Source organism: Gossypium raimondii, chromosome 5 (genome assembly GCF_025698545.1).
Source record: "Gossypium raimondii isolate GPD5lz chromosome 5, ASM2569854v1, whole genome shotgun sequence".
Taxonomy (NCBI): domain Eukaryota; kingdom Viridiplantae; phylum Streptophyta; class Magnoliopsida; order Malvales; family Malvaceae; genus Gossypium; species Gossypium raimondii.
Genome location: NC_068569.1, coordinates 40,265,593 through 40,284,370, shown reverse-complemented (window position 1 = coordinate 40,284,370; position 18,778 = coordinate 40,265,593). Strand labels below are relative to the sequence as shown.

Sequence of the window (18,778 nt, the reverse complement as noted above, 5' to 3'; positions counted from 1 at the left end):
TAAATTAAACATCTTAACTGAGGCAAAACTCCTAATTGTAACACTGTATACCAGACCTGATCGCCAAGTCCGAATTAAGGAATGTCACATTTGTTGTCAAAGTAACTATGATTAATAACAATTCAATTTAACCTTGTATGTGCTAACAATTATATATTCATTTATAATATGATAAATACTCATATTCGGGTCTTATGCGAGCTTATGAAAGCTCTTAAGGTGACTTGGGTCGAATAAGGATCAAATTGTAAAGGTTGTAAAATATGGGGTTGACATCGTGACTTTGGGGGCTCCTTATTGCGACGCAACATATTGACTAGACTAGTTGCGATATTAAGGGCTTGATGTCATGACGTGACCTCTATTTTTAACAAGGTCTAATTTGGTACCCAATTAGTCATACCAACACCTAACCAGTTGTTCAATTCAACTGTTTAATTAAGAAATACCAATTCATATACTCAATTCTAACAACAAAACAACACTTAACATGTACATAATTCAATATATCATTCATTGCATTGAATTGTATGACAATTTCTACCATTTTTGAAGCATTTGAACCTTTCATATCAAGCCAATCCATTTAGCATAACATAACATGACATTTCGATTTCAACCATCTCAACATGACATTTTCAATATCAATTGACCATAATAAGCTAACCTTTACTAGCTTAAACATCAATGCAACTATATATATACAAAATCAATTCAAAACCTAGGTACATGCCATGTATTAAACAAAAAGGGACCATACTGACATTGCCAAGTCGAGGATCACGAATTTGATGATGAAATCACCTCCAGAACTTCGAGTTATACCAATACCTACACACAAAATAAATAAACCGTACGCTTAGCGATAACGCTCAATTGTACTTCCATGATTCAAGTCAATATAACACAAACTTAACTCAAATGCCTACACTCAAATCAAATTTAAATTATAGCCATTTTGCATACCAAGAACTTCCATTACTATATGAAACATGCATATAACCATTTTGGAACATCAATTCACTACATATGCACTTAAACTTACCATTCATGCCATTTAACACTAAGGTACAGATTCTTTCATTCATACCACATTTCTTATTACTTACCATACCAATTTCTATTTATTTCATAATCTACTTACTCATTTCTTACTACCATTTGCAAGCATATATTTATACCTATTATTTCATCAATTTAAGTTCTCAATTTCATTTTACCATTTCAAACATGTTCGAGCTAACGGACTGATTCTATCCAATTCACATAAATTTTCATATTCTTACTCTTTCATAAATTAAAATATATACATACATATAGTTCCATATTATCAAATCAGTCCATATATACTATTATCAATTCATAGTTTCTTACCATTTCAATTCAACTCACACATTATATTAGCTTACCTTGATCATTAAAAGTATAATATCTACTAATCATTTTGGCATTCAACATGGCTATCCTTGGCATATAATGAAATAAATAGACACATATAAACATTATCAACCAATTATATTAGTCATGTTTTCATATCATAAGTAATATCACTACATTAATGAAATCACATACCTATCATATATCAAATATCAAACATATGCTATCTCATTTCCAATTCACATTTTAGTTTTCCATTTACATTTAATTGAATATAGCTTGATAGAACTATAGTAAAATAGACTCGGATACACGGGTGAATAAGTTGCTCACACAAGCCGACATTATATCAAGGTTACCCGTCCAGGCTAAACCTATGATACATATAACTAGAGAATCTGCAATAAATACAATACCTCATTATAACATGTAAATCCTTGATCAATCAAGCGTATACCCTATTGGCATGCCAAATATATCCTAGCCTTTTACTAAGTTCACACAAGCATCATTTTCATATATATATCATTACCATACCTGTAATCATTCTTATTTACCTGTCATACCCTGTTTCCGACCACATTTTCATTTTCGTACCATGTACGCTATTTTATCACACGACATCCATTTATCTAATTTCATTTTAATTTAGTCCAATTAATATATATAATTTCACATTCAATTTCTTAATCACATCTTAAACTATCATAATCACACGACAATAATTGGACTTTTACAATTTAGTCCCTAAGCCTTAATTAACGATTTTTAGCTAAATTATTTAACCAAAATTCAATATATTTTTAGAATAACTCCGTAAATATTTTTATTTAATATTTATAGACTCAGTTTACAAAAATGGGGTTCCAAAATTGTACTTTTCGACACTTGCATTTCGGGTCATTACAATTGTCTCGTCTTAAGAAATTTCGTCCTCAAAATTTACTGAGAAAGAGGTGGGGATACTGGGATCTCTTTGTCTCTTTTGATCCCTAGTTAACTTCTTTCGCACTATAATTGCGCATAAGGCTTACAATATTGGCACGCATTATTTTTTAGCTCTTTTACTTTTTGAGATAAGATCTATTCTGATTCTTTTTCATAGGATGGATCAAATTGAATTTCGATCACATCTTCTAACATAATATGAGAATGACCGAATAGATATCATCTAAGCATAGATAGATGAAACACATCATTATAACAATTGCTTAGGTGTTGAATGATATATTGAATTATGTACATGTTAAATTTTGTTTTGTGGTTAGAATTGAGTATATGAATTGGTATTTCTTAATTAAATGGTTGAATGGAACAATTGGTTAGGTGTTGGAATGGCTGATAAGACCTTGTTAGAAACATAGGTCACGTCGCAATGTCGGGCCCTTAACGTTGCGACGAGTCTAGTCAGTATGTTGCATCGCAATGAGAAACTCTCGAAGTCACGACATCAACTCAATATTTTGCAACCTTTACAGTTTGGTCCTTATTCGACCCGAGTCACCTTAAGAGATGACGTGAGCTTAGTTACGAGTTGTTTCACGATTTTAAATGTCCCGATTGTCTAAATAGGTACTAGTTCAAAAGTTGATAAAATGATAGAATTTAAACGACAAAGTAGAATTGGATATAACTCTCGAATAAAACAGACCAGAAAAGAACCGACGTTATATAATAATGCGACCCGAATTCTATAAGGTTGTTTTAGACTCAAAAATTTTAAGGATGGATAAGAAAGATCGCCACACTTTGGGATAGTAAATGAAGTGATAAGATTGATTTGAATGCCACAAGAACAAGTTCTTGATAAGTTCAATAAGTTCTTGAAGAACAAAGAGATTAACTCAAAATATATTATATCAAATAGCCTCAAAAGTCTAACCTTACAATGCTTAAAAACTAAACTATTTATAGGTAAAGTAACAAGAAAACGAATGGCCTTGTAAGCTTGTTGGTTCATGCACAAAATTACTCCAAATATTTATCTTCTAATGTCCTTTGCAATGCCTTCATGTATCAGCCCCTAAGGGGACCGAATAAACACCTTTTCTCCCAAAAACAAATAGTTGGAGTGTGTGAATGCCCTAGATCCTTCATCAGCCTTTAAACATTCCGAAAGACACATTTAACATGCATTAGACACATTAAACCAACTAATAATGTTGTAATAAAAAAGACAAATTTAAAGCAAACTTTTAGGACACATTGACACACTTAAGACACATTTAAAAGATGTAATAACAATGAAACAAATTAAACACACATAATAAATATGTAACAAAACTAACTAAATAAAATAACAACTAAATTAACTAAAAAAAACACCAAACTTAAAACATATTAAAAATGCAGCACACAAAAGAATAAATAACACATATATAAACTAAACTTAAAAATTAAAAGGTTGTGGAATTTAAATAATTTTGATGATTTTTAGGCCTTAAAGCTCACATGCAAGATGTTGCATGGCTTTGATTGATTCTCATCTTGCATTTAGTCCCTTCAAGCTTGACCCATTCTTGAGTTCTTTTAATCAAATCACATGACGTGATCGATATCACATCAAGAGCTTTTGTAAGCTCGTATAAGACCTGAATACGAGTATTTATCATATTATAATTGAATGCATAATTTTTAGCACATACAAGGTTAAATTGAATCATTATTAATTATAGTTGCTTTGGCAACAAATGTGGCATCCTGTAGCTTGAACCTAATGATCAGATCGGTTATGGGATGTTACACTAATAATGTTCAATCTACTAATCCTTCTCATAATTTTTATTTCCTCAAACAACAACTCCATCAAACATCAAGCTTGTGGGTCTTCAATGTTTATAGGTTTTACCCATAAATGCATTTGTAACATTACCCTCTCACTGGAAAAAGAACTTGTCCTCAAGCTCATAGTCTAGATAAGCATTGTGAAAATCATCAACATCCTCCCAAGTGGCGTCAAATTCAACTAAACCAATCCGCTTAACTAAGACTTCCCATTTACCATGATTTAGTTTAGCACGAAGAACTTTAGATGGAATGGGTCAAACTTGACCATCGATGATACATGGTAAGCTAACCATAGTCATCGGTTGGTTCTTATGAAATGGCTTGAGTAGAGAAACATAGAACACGTCATGAAGTTTACACAGGGGGTAGTTCTAATTGATAAGCAATAGAACCAATCTTGTGCAACATTTTGAAAGGCCCATAAAACTTAGAGGTAAGCTTATGTTGAGGCGTCTTTGGAAGTGATTTTTGGCAATAAGGACGTCAATGTAACCAAACCAATGTTCCAGGTACATAATCAATGTCACGATAACCTTTATCATAATATGGTTTAAACCGTGCCACGATTTACGAACGTCGAGTAGAGAATTAGCATAAAATATTGAGAAATGAATAGTGACTTTCACTACAAGTGTGACATGTCAGTTGTAATATTTATAAGTGTTATAATGGAACACTCGGAGTTTTCAAAGATCGAATCTAAGGGATTTCTAAATTGGTAAATGTGTTTATCAAGTTAATTACAAATTAAGTAATTACTAATCTATTGAGTCGGAAATTATCAAGAAAATTTCAAATATAAATTGTTTATAAACTAAATTTAAACTATCAATTAAACAAACTAAGCTAAACTTTCTTCATATTTTTAGACAATGAAAATGATTAAAACAATGTTCAATTGATTTGTTAATTGCTAACTAAGCTAATAAACCTATACCGATTATATTGTTTGTCACTCTAGCTAGAAATCTTCTCTCGGTCTCATTCTAAACTAAAAGATACCACCTAAGCTCTCTTATCAGTCTCACTTAAGCATATAGATATTCTCTCAATTTCACTATTCGACATAATTATATCGAACTATCTAATGATAAACTCTCATTTTGGTCTCGTTTATCTAGCATAGACATTAAATTAATTTAACAATCAATTCATGAATTAACCAACAAGCAATATCATCACATAAGAAAGCTTAACACCCAAATAGACATGTCATCGTATAGTTGATATACACGATTTAAAGGTAAGAGTAAGAAATGCTCATTTAGATTTGAAATCAATGGCATCCAAAAGCTTGATTCTCTTTATTTACAAAAGTCTTTAACAAGAAAGAAGAAATAAAACAACAAAAATAAAATCTATTCTAAAAAAGGGAAAACCTAATCTAAAAATAAGAAGAAAAGAAAAAAAAATCTAATCTAAAAATATGATAAGTAAAGAAAAAGTTTCAACCCCAAAAAATCTACTCCAAAAAGCTTATAAAGTAGTATTTATAGTCTAATAACATTTGACCTAATAAAGACAATTATGACCTCACTTAAAATCTAACTTAAGCCCTGCTGGATTGTGAAATACCCTGTAGAATTTTGGCCTCATTAGACTCGGTCTCGTGACACCCACATACTGGTGTCGCGACATTAGCAGTAGATTACTCTAATGATGCTTTTGGGCTTTAGTGATGCAACAACAACCCTTTGGTGTTGCGACATCGTCCTTAGGAAATTTGAATTTTTCATCTACTGGGGTTGTGGCTAGTGTTGCGACCTTGCTAGGCCACAATTGCGACCTTAAGAGTTGGTGTTGCGACTTTAAAGATAGTCAACTCAAATGTGAAAAATTTTGAAGTCCAATTCCTTGGTTGATAGGAAAGGCACTAGTGTCGTTACATCATTGGTGTCTCAACTTTGGCTCTAGCTTAGGGTTTTCTCTTCATTTTCATATTAACCAAATGCTTAAAAAAAAACTTAAATAAAAAATTATGTTCCTAATGGAACAAGCTTGTCATTTTATTCCAAAAAGCATAAAAATGCAATAAAAACTAAAATTATGCATAAAATCTAATAATCAAGGAAAAGTAATAAAATACAGTATAAAGTACTCGAGAATAAGCTCATTAAGTGTTTAAATAACTTTATTTGATGTATGTAAATATGACAGATCAGTCTTCATATGTTGTTAGGATTGTTAAAGCCCAAAACAAATCTATTGTAATACAATAACTTGATTAATAATGCTTGGTCCATTGCATCTACTTGAGAAGAACCAACCTCATAGGACAATAAACGAGGTAGATCTCGATCATAAACCACATTAAAAAAAGGAAGTACCAAGTGTGGTGTGAAATTAAGGATTATAACAGCATTCAGCCTATGGAATCCAATTCACCCAAAGCTTTGGTCGATCTCTCGCAAAGCATCACAAATACATTTCAATTGTTTGATTGATGACTTCAGTTTGGTCATCTTTTTGTGGATGATAAGTCGAAGAAAAAGCTAAGTTTGTCCCATGTAATAAGAAAACTCCTTCCAAAACTTGCTTGTGAAAAGTACCTCACTATTGCTTACTATGGATTTTAGCAAGCCATGAAGTTGTATGACTTTCTCAAAGAAGCTAATTGCTACACTAGTTTCAGTGTATGGGTTTACTTAGAAAATCTATCAACCACCACTAGAAAAATTATTTTATACCATGATTTCGAAAAACCGTTAATAAAGCCTATTGAGATAACAACTCATCTTTGTGTTAGTAATTGTAGAAGTTGTAATAAGTCAATTGGGCTTAAATGCTTGACCTTATTGCATTGGCAAACCAAACATGTTTCCACATACCTATTAATGGTTGATTTCATCGCTTTCCAATCTAAATATTTGTGCACAGGCTATAAAGTCTTTTGTATCCCTTAATGTGTTGCATTATAGAAGCCAAATAGAACTAAAGATGTAATAGTTTGATTTTTAGTAGTGCAAAAAATGGTAGCTTCGAAGCCCCGTTCTTTGATTATTGAGTTTGTAAATATTATTAATTAATATTTACAAGTTAATTATAATTTTATATTGAATTTTGGTTTGGTGAAATTTGTCAATTGGAAAGTTAGTTAAAGTACAAGTGTACCAACCTTCAAGTCAATGGTGTTGGAAAATAAGGTATAAGGACCTTGATTTTGTAAATCGAGCCCGTAAACATTTTTATTAAATGTTTATGAAGTTATTTTATAGCTCAATTGAATTTTGGATTAGTATTTTTTTCGATTTAGTGATTAATTAAGGCACAAGGACTAAATCATAAAAATCGTAAAAGTTAATTGCTATTGATTTTTACTAGTTAAAATGCTTAATTAATAAATGTTTGAGGGTTTAAACAAAAATTAACCACTTTTAAAAGGTAATGGACGGTAGGAACACTAATTAATTGAAAAATATGTTAAATAATGTTTAATAAAAGATTAAACATATGTTAGGATAAGGTAAAAATTATTTTCTTCATCATTTTTCTTTTTCTCATCACCGTTTCTTCATCAAGTAAAACTAGTAAAGCCATTGTTGATGCTCATACTTTTGGTCGTTGCATGTAAGTCTTAAATAAGTCAGTTTTCGTAATTTTTATGTTTTTGATATCGTTGTAGCTTAACCTAGTTATCATGGGTATTTAATTGTAAAACTACCAAAGGTTTTAAAAGTTTTTATTGATGATTTTTGAGGTTTTTGATGTTTAATGGTAGGATTTGAAGCTTGGAAATGTAATAGAGCTAATTTGTAAAGTGAAATTTGTTAGTTATAAGTGTAGGGATTAAAATGAAAATATTTCAAAATTAACATGAAATTTCTATAATTATTGAATTTAGAGGGCTATACAAGGATGAAATTGAAATTGGAATAAAAACGGGACTTAAATGTGAAAATTATGAAAGTTTCGATTTTAGGGACTAAATTGAATAAAATGCAAAACTTTAGCGAAATTGTGTAAAATGAAATTAAGTTATCATATGCCTTGAAATGATGTTATAAGGTAATTTGAACTGATAATTGGTAATGAATTATTATAGATCGAGATTTAAATCAATCGAATGTTAATTAAGAAATAGGAGAAATTACAGATTAATCCTTGACACTTTGTAGTTTCCGTTTCGGGTAAGTTCATATGGTGTATTTATATTTTGATTCCTCATGTGTATTAGATTGTGAATGTTATATATATAATAAATGTTTTAGTGAACTTTGGATTGTTTACAATTTAGTACAAAAGAGTGAGAAATGATTAAATTGAAATGGAATAACATGAATTTACATGATTGAATTACCCTGATGAAAATTTATAAATGTATCTTACTGATCGACCGTAATTTGATGTAGTATATTAAACTAGTTTTTGCACTTTAAGAGCTTGAACATGAGCATTTTCGTTGCGTTTTAATTACATTTCAATAAGTTTAATTAAGTTTAATAAATGCGTAAATTAAGTCTTTTGTTGACCTATGGGGGAGCTAATATACTTTGTGAGTGTGCAGGAGACCATTAGAAGGCGTATTAACTCAGTATTGGCTGCTAAATTACAATACGGAGCATGCGATGTTGCAACATAGGGAACAGACTAAGAAAAGACCAATACTGCCTTCAATGTCGCAACACAGCCTGAGGGTGTTGTAACATACCCTTGAACCTGAGCATACTGCCCTTGATGTCGCGACACAAGACTTGATGTGTCGCAACATTGCAAGTGTACGAGAGATTAATACGAGCCAAGGGCTTTTTGGTCCGCACAATCTAACTTTAAGCTCGAGAATGTCAGCTGACCTAGGTTTAAGGACAACGACCATTCTAAATCTATAAATAGGCTTAGATAACACATGCTATATAGACCCATTTTCACTTTGTATAATTTTCTCCTTAAATTTAGACTTCGGATATTCTCTTTTCTTAGGTTTTAGATTTCCGTTCTTGTTATTTTTTGTTAGGAAGAAATCAGATTCTAGAATTATTCTCAAACTTATGAGGATTTTGTGCTTAAATTCAATATAATCAGGCTTCTTCTAAACTTTACTCTTGAAACTGTTCTTTATGTTCATTCTTTCATTCAATTTTATATTGTTCACTAGAACCATGAGGAACTAATCCTCTTGTGGGGATTAGCGAGTTGAATTATGAATAATTAATTATTTTGTAGGGATTTATTAACAGATGAAGAACCTAAAACCCTAGGTCTGACAACCCTAGGAAGTTATCAAGGTGGGAATTAACCCAAAATTGGTATGGTCTATCCGTGAACACCTTAAACTTGAACCGGTCTGGAATGTGAGGTCGGAAGATATGTAGTTCAGTGTACATATCGAAAGATCCTGCTAGGGTATTGAGTAGTTGATTGAACAAGAAAACTCAAGACAATAGTTGATTATGTATACCGAAGCAAGCTAAATCACCAATGCTCAAATTTGATACATATTTCTTTATTTGAATTCTTACTTTTCATTTATTTAATTTTCTTTTATGATTCTTCCTATAGTTTATTAAAACCCTTCTTTTAATATTTCATAATATAATTTAACTAATTTACTTATTAGATCTATTTATGTTTAAATTAGAATTAATTTAGTGCTCGCCTCCCTTGGCTACGATCTTCGGAGTACTTACCTACTCTATTGTAACTATATTACACCCTGACCTGTATACTTGCGGATATCGTTTATTCACATCTTTTGTGCAGAAGTTCTACTCTGGAAGTTTGTATGTCCAAAGACGGTCACATACACATGGTTATAGATTGATTTTCAATGATCTCGAGATCCAACATTTGTTACGGACTCGAAGATACATGTGACAGGTTTAGCTCAAACAAGGAACCTGATGACGTTTTAAAGGTTTAGCCTGAACAAGTAACCTGACATGTATATTTACATCTTTGGCTAAAATATTTGAGTTTTTGATAAAAGGTTTAGCTCGGATGGGTAACCCGACACAAGTGAATATGTTTAGCTCGGGCTAGCACCAGATGTGATTAGAATCAGTGTATTCAAGTTCTTTTACGATGTTTTATTAGGTAACACTAATGATACAAAAATGTAGAAATTGAACAATGTGAATTATGTATATTGATCCTAAGTGGTGCAATGGAGAGATTAAGGGCAATGATTGAGTATATTTCCATATGATTGAATGGTGGTTAAATTGAATGTAAATGATATAAAACTTATGCTTGTAATTGAAATGTTATGTAATCAACTATGAGTCAAACTCACCTTGATGTTGTTGTGTTATGCCATGTTAGGTGAACTTGATTTTACATTATTTTTAGTATATCTATTGAATGGTTGATGTAAGTTAATTGTTTATATTTTATGAGCTTACTAAGTATTTCGTAATACTTATTCTGTCATACCTTTTTTCCCCTGTAGATTTTGGACGTCTGAAACGTGCCAATCAGATCCTCAAGGAGCTCACACTATCTATCTCTTGATTTGGTAGACTTTTGATCATTTGAACCCGAATATATGTGCCATGTACTTAGGAGTGTTTAGACGTTTATAATGTTATGTACGTTTTGAGGAATTTTGAGCATAAATTCTTATGGAAATGCTAATTTGTTATGCTTGTAAGTTGGTATCATCTTACGTAAGGTTAGAATAATCAAAGTGAATTAAGTATTTTAAACTAGTTGATTACATGAAATGGATGAATGGTCTGGAATTGTATAAGTAGCTTGAATGACATGAAGTAAAACATTTAACCTTGTTGTGTTTTGGTACCACATGTGACATATTGATTAGATGTTTAAGGGAAATGATATATGATATGTTTTGGCATGAATTTTAAGTGATTTGAACATGTTTTCATGTTGGATAAGTGCACCTATTTGATGACTTGAGTGGTTACTTTGAACAAATACCAAATGACCTATTCTTGCACCACACGGGTTGGCCACACGCCCATTTTAGTATTGTCGATTTGGTCAACTATTTTTCTCATGGCTTCAGTATGTTACACAGCCAAGCCATACGACCATGTGACTGCTGGATGAAAGTTATTGTTTTTTTTACCCACACAGCTCTAGAGAGTTACACGGCCTGGACACATGGTGATACGAGTCACAAAGGCCTTAGGATGCGTACACGAAAGAAAGAGAAAATCAAGATTCACTTTCTTGTTTTCAAGAAAATCAAGAAACCGAATCTTGGCCCAATCTTGTTGTTTGGAGCGATTTCAAGAATCAAGAAAATCAAGATTTCAAATCTTGGAAATTTTGGTCCAAGAAACCAAATCTTGCAGCCAAAGCGCATTGAATCTCCGTTACGAGCATCAACGAACCAATTTCGGTAGAAGATAGAATACAAGCCCAAATTCTTGAAGGCAAGGCCCAATAAGATGATTCCAAGCCCAAACAAGAAGACAAACCATACTTACTTGAAAATCAGACCAAATTGTCAAAGTGGCCCAATTTGTAAAGTTTTATTTTTTTAAATACTTAGTTTAAATTTTTATGTAGATATTCAGTCCAAGAGGCCCAATTAAAAGCCCTTGGCCGAATTTTCATTTAAATATTAAAATAATTAGGATTTTTTTATTTTTAGTTTTCTAATTAGATTAGGAAAACACTTGAGAGGCCTATATAAAGGCTTGGCCAGCCACCTTGTGATTCACTTCTCAAATATATTAAAAATTTCAGATTTGTTTAAGTGCAGAATTCTCCTTGAGTTTTTCTCCAAGAATTCTCTCTTGAGTTTTCTTTAGAAGTTGTTTTAACAATCTTTTGATTGTGGGAGCCATCTTCAGCCTTCTTTTTGCCATTGATATTCCTTTGGAAGGGAGATTAGAGCCATTTGAAGGGAGTTGTGATATCTTTCGGGATTTCAAGCCTTCTTAGGACTTATCTTTTAATTTCTTGCTGTCAATTTTTTTCTTTTAAATTCTGCTTGTGTCGATTTTATTTAATCACTTTGTTTGCTGTTCTTGTTGCGTTTCAGGCGTTCCAAAGCATTCCAAATTTGATTCGCCCTCTTCTTTACTAAAGATCGGATCGCCCCTTTTGTTCTTGGCAGCAAAATTCGTTCAAAATCCCTAAATTCCTTGTTCTTGCCGATTTCTTCTTTTCAGATTTGGGTTATTTTGATTGCTAGAATTTTGGGGAAATTTAACTTGCTGTTTGTGTCTTTCTTTTCAGATTCGGCAGACTGGAGTATTCTTTGGGGTTCAATTACATGTTCTTGATTCCCCAAGAACTTTTATTAACACTTATTCCTATTCTCAATTTGATTCTTTGCTGGTTTGGGGATTTTTATTTCAGATCTGGAAATTCAAAGTTCAAATTTTTTAATTTCTGTTTCGTTTCAGATCTGTTCGTTTAGAGCCTCGTAGGAGTTTTCTCGTGACTTGGCAACTTGATCTTGGTCCGCGCGCAACCCTTTATCATTTGGTATTAGATTTTAGGCGTTTTGGGTGTTCTTGGTTGATTTCTAAACTGATATCTACTTTTTAAACTACAAACAGCAGCTTTACCCAGAAAAATTTTTCAAAAAAAATTCATTTGAGTCGGTAAACATTGTCTGATTGATCTGAAATTTTACATACATATTTGTGGCACTGTGATTGAATATAAAAAAATATTTCCCGCAAAAAAGTTAGTCGAAAAAGTCAAAAAAATTGAAAAAGGCGAAATCCAATAAAAATTTTAAAAAATATTCAGCGGTTTGTGTTTTGTGCCCAAAATTTCCAGATCAAAAATGAAATATTTAATGACATTCCAGATTTAATTTCGTGATTTTTGGAGATCAGGAACACCTCGAACAAAGTGGTCAAGTTGCTCCGCAATTTTTCGGGTATTTGGATTTCAGCAATTTTTATTGATTCTTAGCTGTAGGTTTTCATTTGTTTGCTTTTTATTCTTCCTTTACAATATTTAACACCTTCTTGTTTCTTGTGTTAGTAGAATTTAAACGTGTGCACAATACGAGATCAAAGGCCCGACAAATGCGCTCCAAACTAAATGGGACCATTCAAGAATTTGTTAGCAAGGCCTTAGATGCGTACGCGAAAGAACAAGAAAATCAAGATTCACTTTCTTGTTTTCAAGAAAATCAGGAAACCGAATCTTGTCCCAATTTTGCTATTTGGAGCGATTTCAAGAATCGAGAAAATCAAGATTTCAAATCTTGGAAATCTTGGTCCAAGAAACCGAATCTTGCAGCCAAAGCGCATTGGATCTCCGTTACGAGCATCAACGACCCAATTTCGGTAGGAGATGGATCACAAGCCCAAATTCTTGAAGGCGAGGCCCAATGAGAAGATTCCAGGCCCAATCAAGAAGCCCACCCATACTTAATTGAATATCAAGCCAAATTGTCAAAGTGGCCCAATTCGTAAAGTTTTATTTTTTTAATACTTAGTTTAAATTTTTATGTAAATATTCAGTCTAAGAGGCCCAATTAAAAGCCCTTGGCCAAATTTCCATTTAAATATTAAAGTAATTAGGAGTTTTTTTTTGTTTTTACTTTTCTAATTAGATTAGGAAAACACTTGAGAGGCCTATATAAAGGCTTGGCCAGCCACCTTGTTAAGATACTTCTCAAATATATTAAAAATTTTAGATTTGTTTAAGTGCAGAATTCTCCTTGATTTTTTCTCCAAGAATTCTCTCTTGAGTTTTCTTTAGAAGTTGTTTTAACAATCTTTTGATTGTGGGAGCCATCTTCAGCCTTCTTCTTGCCATTGATATTCCTTTGGAGGGGAGATTAGAGTCGTTTGAAGGGAGTTGTGATATCTTTCGGGATTTCAAGGCTTCTTAGGACTTATCTTTTAATTTCTTGCTGTCAATTTTTTTCTTTTAAATTCTGCTTGTGTCGATTTTATTTAATCACTTTGTTTGTTGTTCTTGTTGCGTTTCAGGCGTTCCAAAGCATTCCAAATCTGATTCGCCCTCTTCTTTACTAAAGATCGGATCGCCCCTTTTGTTCTTGGCAGCAAAATTCGTTCAAAATCCCTAAATTCCTTGTTCTTTCCGATTTCTTCTTTTCAGATTTGGGTTGTTTTGATTGCTAGAATTTTGGGGAAATTTAACTTGCTGTTTGTGTCTTTCTTTTCAGATTCGACAGACTGGAGTATTCTTTGGGGTTCAATTACATGTTCTTGATTCCCCAAGAACTTTTATTAACACTTATTCCTATTCTCAATTTGATTCTTTGCTGGTTTGGGGATTTTTATTTCAGATCTGGAAATTCAAAGTTCAAATTTTTTAATTTCTATTTCGTTTCAGATCTGTTCGTTTAGAGCCTCGTTTTCTCGTGACTTGGCAACTTGATCTTGGTCCGCGCGCAACCCTTTATCATTTGGTATTAGATTTTAGGCGTTTTGGGTGTTCTTGGTTGATTTCTAAACTGATATCTACTTTTTAAACTACAAACAGCAGTTTTACCCAGAAAAATTTTTCAAAAAAAATTCATTTGAGTCGGTAAACATTGTCTGATTGATCTGAAATTTTACATACATATTTGTGGCACTGTGATTGAATATAAAAAAATATTTCCCGCAAAAAAGTTAGTCGAAAAAGTCAAAAAATTGAAAAAGGCGAAATCCAATAAAAATTTTAAAAAATATTCAACGGTTTGCGTTTTGTGCCCAAAATTTCCAGATCAAAAATTAAATATTTAATGACATTCCAGATTTAATTTCGTGATTTTTGGAGATCAGGAACACCTCGAACAAAGTGGTCAAGTTGCTCCGCAGTTTTTCGGGTATTTGGATTTCAGCAACTTTTATTGATTCTTAGCTGTAGGTTTTCATTTGTTTGCTTTTTATTCTTCCTTTACAATATTTAACACCTTCTTGTTTCTTGTGTTAGTAGAATTTAAACGTGTACTGTCTGAGATCAAAGGCCCGACAAATGCGTTCCAAACTAAATGGGACCATTCAAGAATTTGTTAGCAAGGCCTTAGATGCGTACGCGAAAGAACAAGAAAATCAAGATTCACTTTCTTGTTTTCAAGAAAATCAGGAAACCGAATCTTGTCCCAAATTTGCTATTTGGAGCGATTTCAAGAATCGAGAAAATCAAGATTTCAAATCTTGGAAATCTTGGTCCAAGAAATCGAATCTTGCAGCCAAAGCGCATTGGATCTCCGTTACGAGCATCAACGACCCAATTTCGGTAGGAGATGGATCACAAGCCCAAATTCTTGAAGGCGAGGCCCAATGAGAAGATTCCAGGCCCAATCAAGAAGCCCACCCATACTTAATTGAAAATCAAGCCAAATTGTCAAAGTGGCCCAATTCGTAAAGTTTTATTTTTTTAATACTTAGTTTAAATTTTTATGTAAATATTCAGTCCAAGAGGCCCAATTAAAAGCCCTTGGCCAAATTTCCATTTAAATATTAAAGTAATTAGGAGTTTTTTTTGTTTTTACTTTTCTAATTAGATTAGGAAAACACTTGAGAGGCCTATATAAAGGCTTGGCCAGCCACCTTGTTAAGATACTTCTCAAATATATTAAAAATTTTAGATTTGTTTAAGTGCAGAATTCTCCTTGATTTTTTCTCCAAGAATTCTCTCTTGAGTTTTCTTTAGAAGTTGTTTTAACAATCTTTTGATTGTGGGAGCCATCTTCAGCCTTCTTCTTGCCATTGATATTCTTTGGAGGGGAGATTAGAGTCGTTTCAAGGGAGTTGTGAGATCTTTCGGGATTTCAAGGTTTCTTAGGACTTATCTTTTAATTTCTTGCTGTCAATTTTTTTCTTTTAAATTCTGCTTGTGCCGAATCTTTATCTAATTTATTTGCTGTTCTTATTCTGTTTCCAGCTTTTTTTTCTATCTTAAAAAATCAGCCAAAAATCCCCAATTTCTAGGGTTCTTACCGATTCATCCATACTCTTTTTGGGTGAAATTAGATTGCCGAAATTTGGGGAAAACTATCTTGGTGATCAATTGGGCAGAATCGCAACCTCCTTTGGGGTTTCAAGAACCCTTATTAATACTTATTTCTATTCTCAATTTGACTCTTTGCTGATTTGGGGATTTTATTTCAGATCTGGAAATTCAAAGTTCTAATCTTTTAATTTTCTGTTTCGTTACAGATCTGATTGTTTAGAGCTTTCGTAGGAGTTTCCCGTGACTTGGCAACTCGATCTTGGTCCGCGCGCAACTCTCTTGAGTTTTCTTTAGAAGTTGTTTTAACAATCTTTTAATTGTGGGAGTCATCTTCAGCCTTCTTCTTGCCATTGATATTCTTTGGAAGGGAGATTAGAGCCGTTTGAAGGGAGTTGTGAAATCTTTCGGGATTTCAAGGCTTCTTAGGACTTATCTTTTAATTTCTTGCTGTCAATTTTTTTCTTTTAAATTCTGCTTGTGTCGATTTTATTTAATCACTTTGTTTGCTGTTCTTGTTGCGTTTCAGGCGTTCCAAAGCATTCCAAATCTGATTCGCCCTCTTCTTTACTAAAGATCGGATCGTCTTTTTGTTCTTGGCCGCAAAATTCGTTCAAAATCCCTAAATTCCTTGTTCTTGCCGATTTCTTCTTTTCAGATTTGGGTTGTTTTGATTGCTGGAATTTTGGGGAAATTTAACTTGCTGTTTGTGTCTTTCTTTTCAGATTCGGCAGATTAGAGTATTCTTTGGGGTTCAATTACATGTTCTTGATTCCCCAAGAACCTTTATTAACACTTATTCCTATTCTCAATTTGATTCTTTGCTGCTTTGGGGATTTTTATTTCAGATCTGGAAATTCAAAGTTCTAATCTTTTAATTTCTGTTTCGTTTCAGATCTGTTCGTTTAGAGCCTCATAGGAGTTTTCTCGTGACTTGGCAACTCGATCTTGGTCCGCGCGCAACCCTCTATCGTTTGGCTTGATACGAGTCACAAAGGCCTTAGGATGCGTACACGAAAGAAAGAGAAAATCAAGATTCACTTTCTTGTTTTCAAGAAAATCAAGAAACCGAATATTGACCCAATCTTGCTGTTTGGAGCGATTTCAAGAATCAAGAAAATCAAGATTTCAATTCTTGGAAATCTTGGTCCAAGAAACCAAATCTTGCAGCCAAAGCGCATTGGATCTCCATTACGAGCATCAACGAACCAATTTCGGTAGAAGATAGAATACAAGCCCAAGTTCTTGAAGGCAAGGCCCAATAAGATGATTCCAAGCCCAAACAAGAAGACAAACCATACTTACTTGAAAATCAGGTCAAATTGTCAAAGAGGCCCAATTTGTAAAGTTTTATTTTTTTAAATACTTAGTTTAAATTTTTATGTAGATATTCAGTCTAAGAGGCCCAATTAAAAGCCCTTGGCCGAATTTTCATTTAAATATTAAAATAATTGGGAGTTTTTTTATTTTTAGTTTTCTAATTAGATTAGGAAAACACTTGAGAGGCCTATATAAAGGCTTGGCCGGCCACCTTGTGATTCACTTCTCAAATATATTAAAAATTTCAGATTTGTTTAAGTGCAGAATTCTCCTTGAGTTTTTCTCCAAGAATTCTCTCTTGAGTTTTCTTTAGAAGTTGTTTTAACAATCTTTTGATTGTGGGAGCCATCTTCAGCCTTCTTCTTGCCATTGATATTCCTTTGGAGGGGAGATTAGAGCCGTTTGAAGGGAGTTGTGATATCTTTCGGGATTTCAAGGCTTCTTAGGACTTATCTTTTAATTTCTTGTTGTCAATTTTTTTCTTTTAAATTCTGCTTGTGTCGATTTTATTTAATCACTTTGTTTGTTGTTCTTGTTGCGTTTCAGGCGTTCCAAAGCATTCCAAATCTGATTCGCCCTCTTCTTTACTAAAGATCGGATCGCCCCTTTTGTTCTTGGCAGCAAAATTCGTTCAAAATCCCTAAATTCCTTGTTCTTGCCGATTTCTTCTTTTCAGATTTGGGTTGTTTTGATTGCTAGAATTTTGGGGAAATTTAACTTGCTGTTTGTGTCTTTCTTTTCAGATTCGGCAGATTGGAGTATTCTTTGGGGTTCAATCACATGTTCTTGATTCCCCAAGAACCTTTATTAACACTCATTCCTATTCTCAATTTGATTCTTTGCTGGTTTGGGGATTTTTATTTCAGATCTGGAAATTCGAAGTTCTAATCTTTTAATTTCTGTTTCGTTTCAGATCTGTTCGTTGAGAGCCTCGTAGGAGTTTTCTCGTGACTTGGCAACTCGATCTTGGTCCGCGCACAACCCCCTATCACTTGGTCATGTCCCCTGATTTTTATGAATGCCCTTATCTTTTGAAAATGTTTCAATTTGATCATTATTTGTGCTCGGGCAACTTAAGAGTTTTCGTAAGCTGGATTAAAACTCAAATCTTATTGTATATCATAATATGTGAGTGTTTATGACAAGATTGATTATTTGAAGGATTTATTTATGATGTATTTGATTTGTAATTTTTGAAATGTTTCAAATTAGTCCTAGTAAATTCTGGGCTGTAACACCCTTATACCCGATCCACATGTTGGGTTTGAGCTTCAGAATGTTACACTCATTGCCAAAGCAACTTCGGAGAAATTTAGTTCAAAAACTCTTCCTAATCAAGTTAATAGTACGACTTACAGTTAATATAAATTTCCAATTTCATTCCAAGTTTTATTCGAGCTACCGTTAGCTCTTTCAATAGTTTATAGACCATTTAGGATCTATTTGCAAACTC

General features: G+C 32.9%; 1 long non-coding RNA gene across 1 annotated transcript; it reads left to right on the top strand.

The window, feature by feature from the left end:
* Positions 1 to 15,651: 15,651 nt before the first annotated feature.
* LOC128041383 (uncharacterized) lies at positions 15,652 to 17,583 on the top strand. Its single transcript, XR_008196389.1, has 2 exons — positions 15,652 to 15,831; positions 16,215 to 17,583. It is a non-coding gene; the product is annotated as an uncharacterized LOC128041383 (long non-coding RNA).
* The last annotated feature ends 1,195 nt before the right edge of the window (positions 17,584 to 18,778 follow it).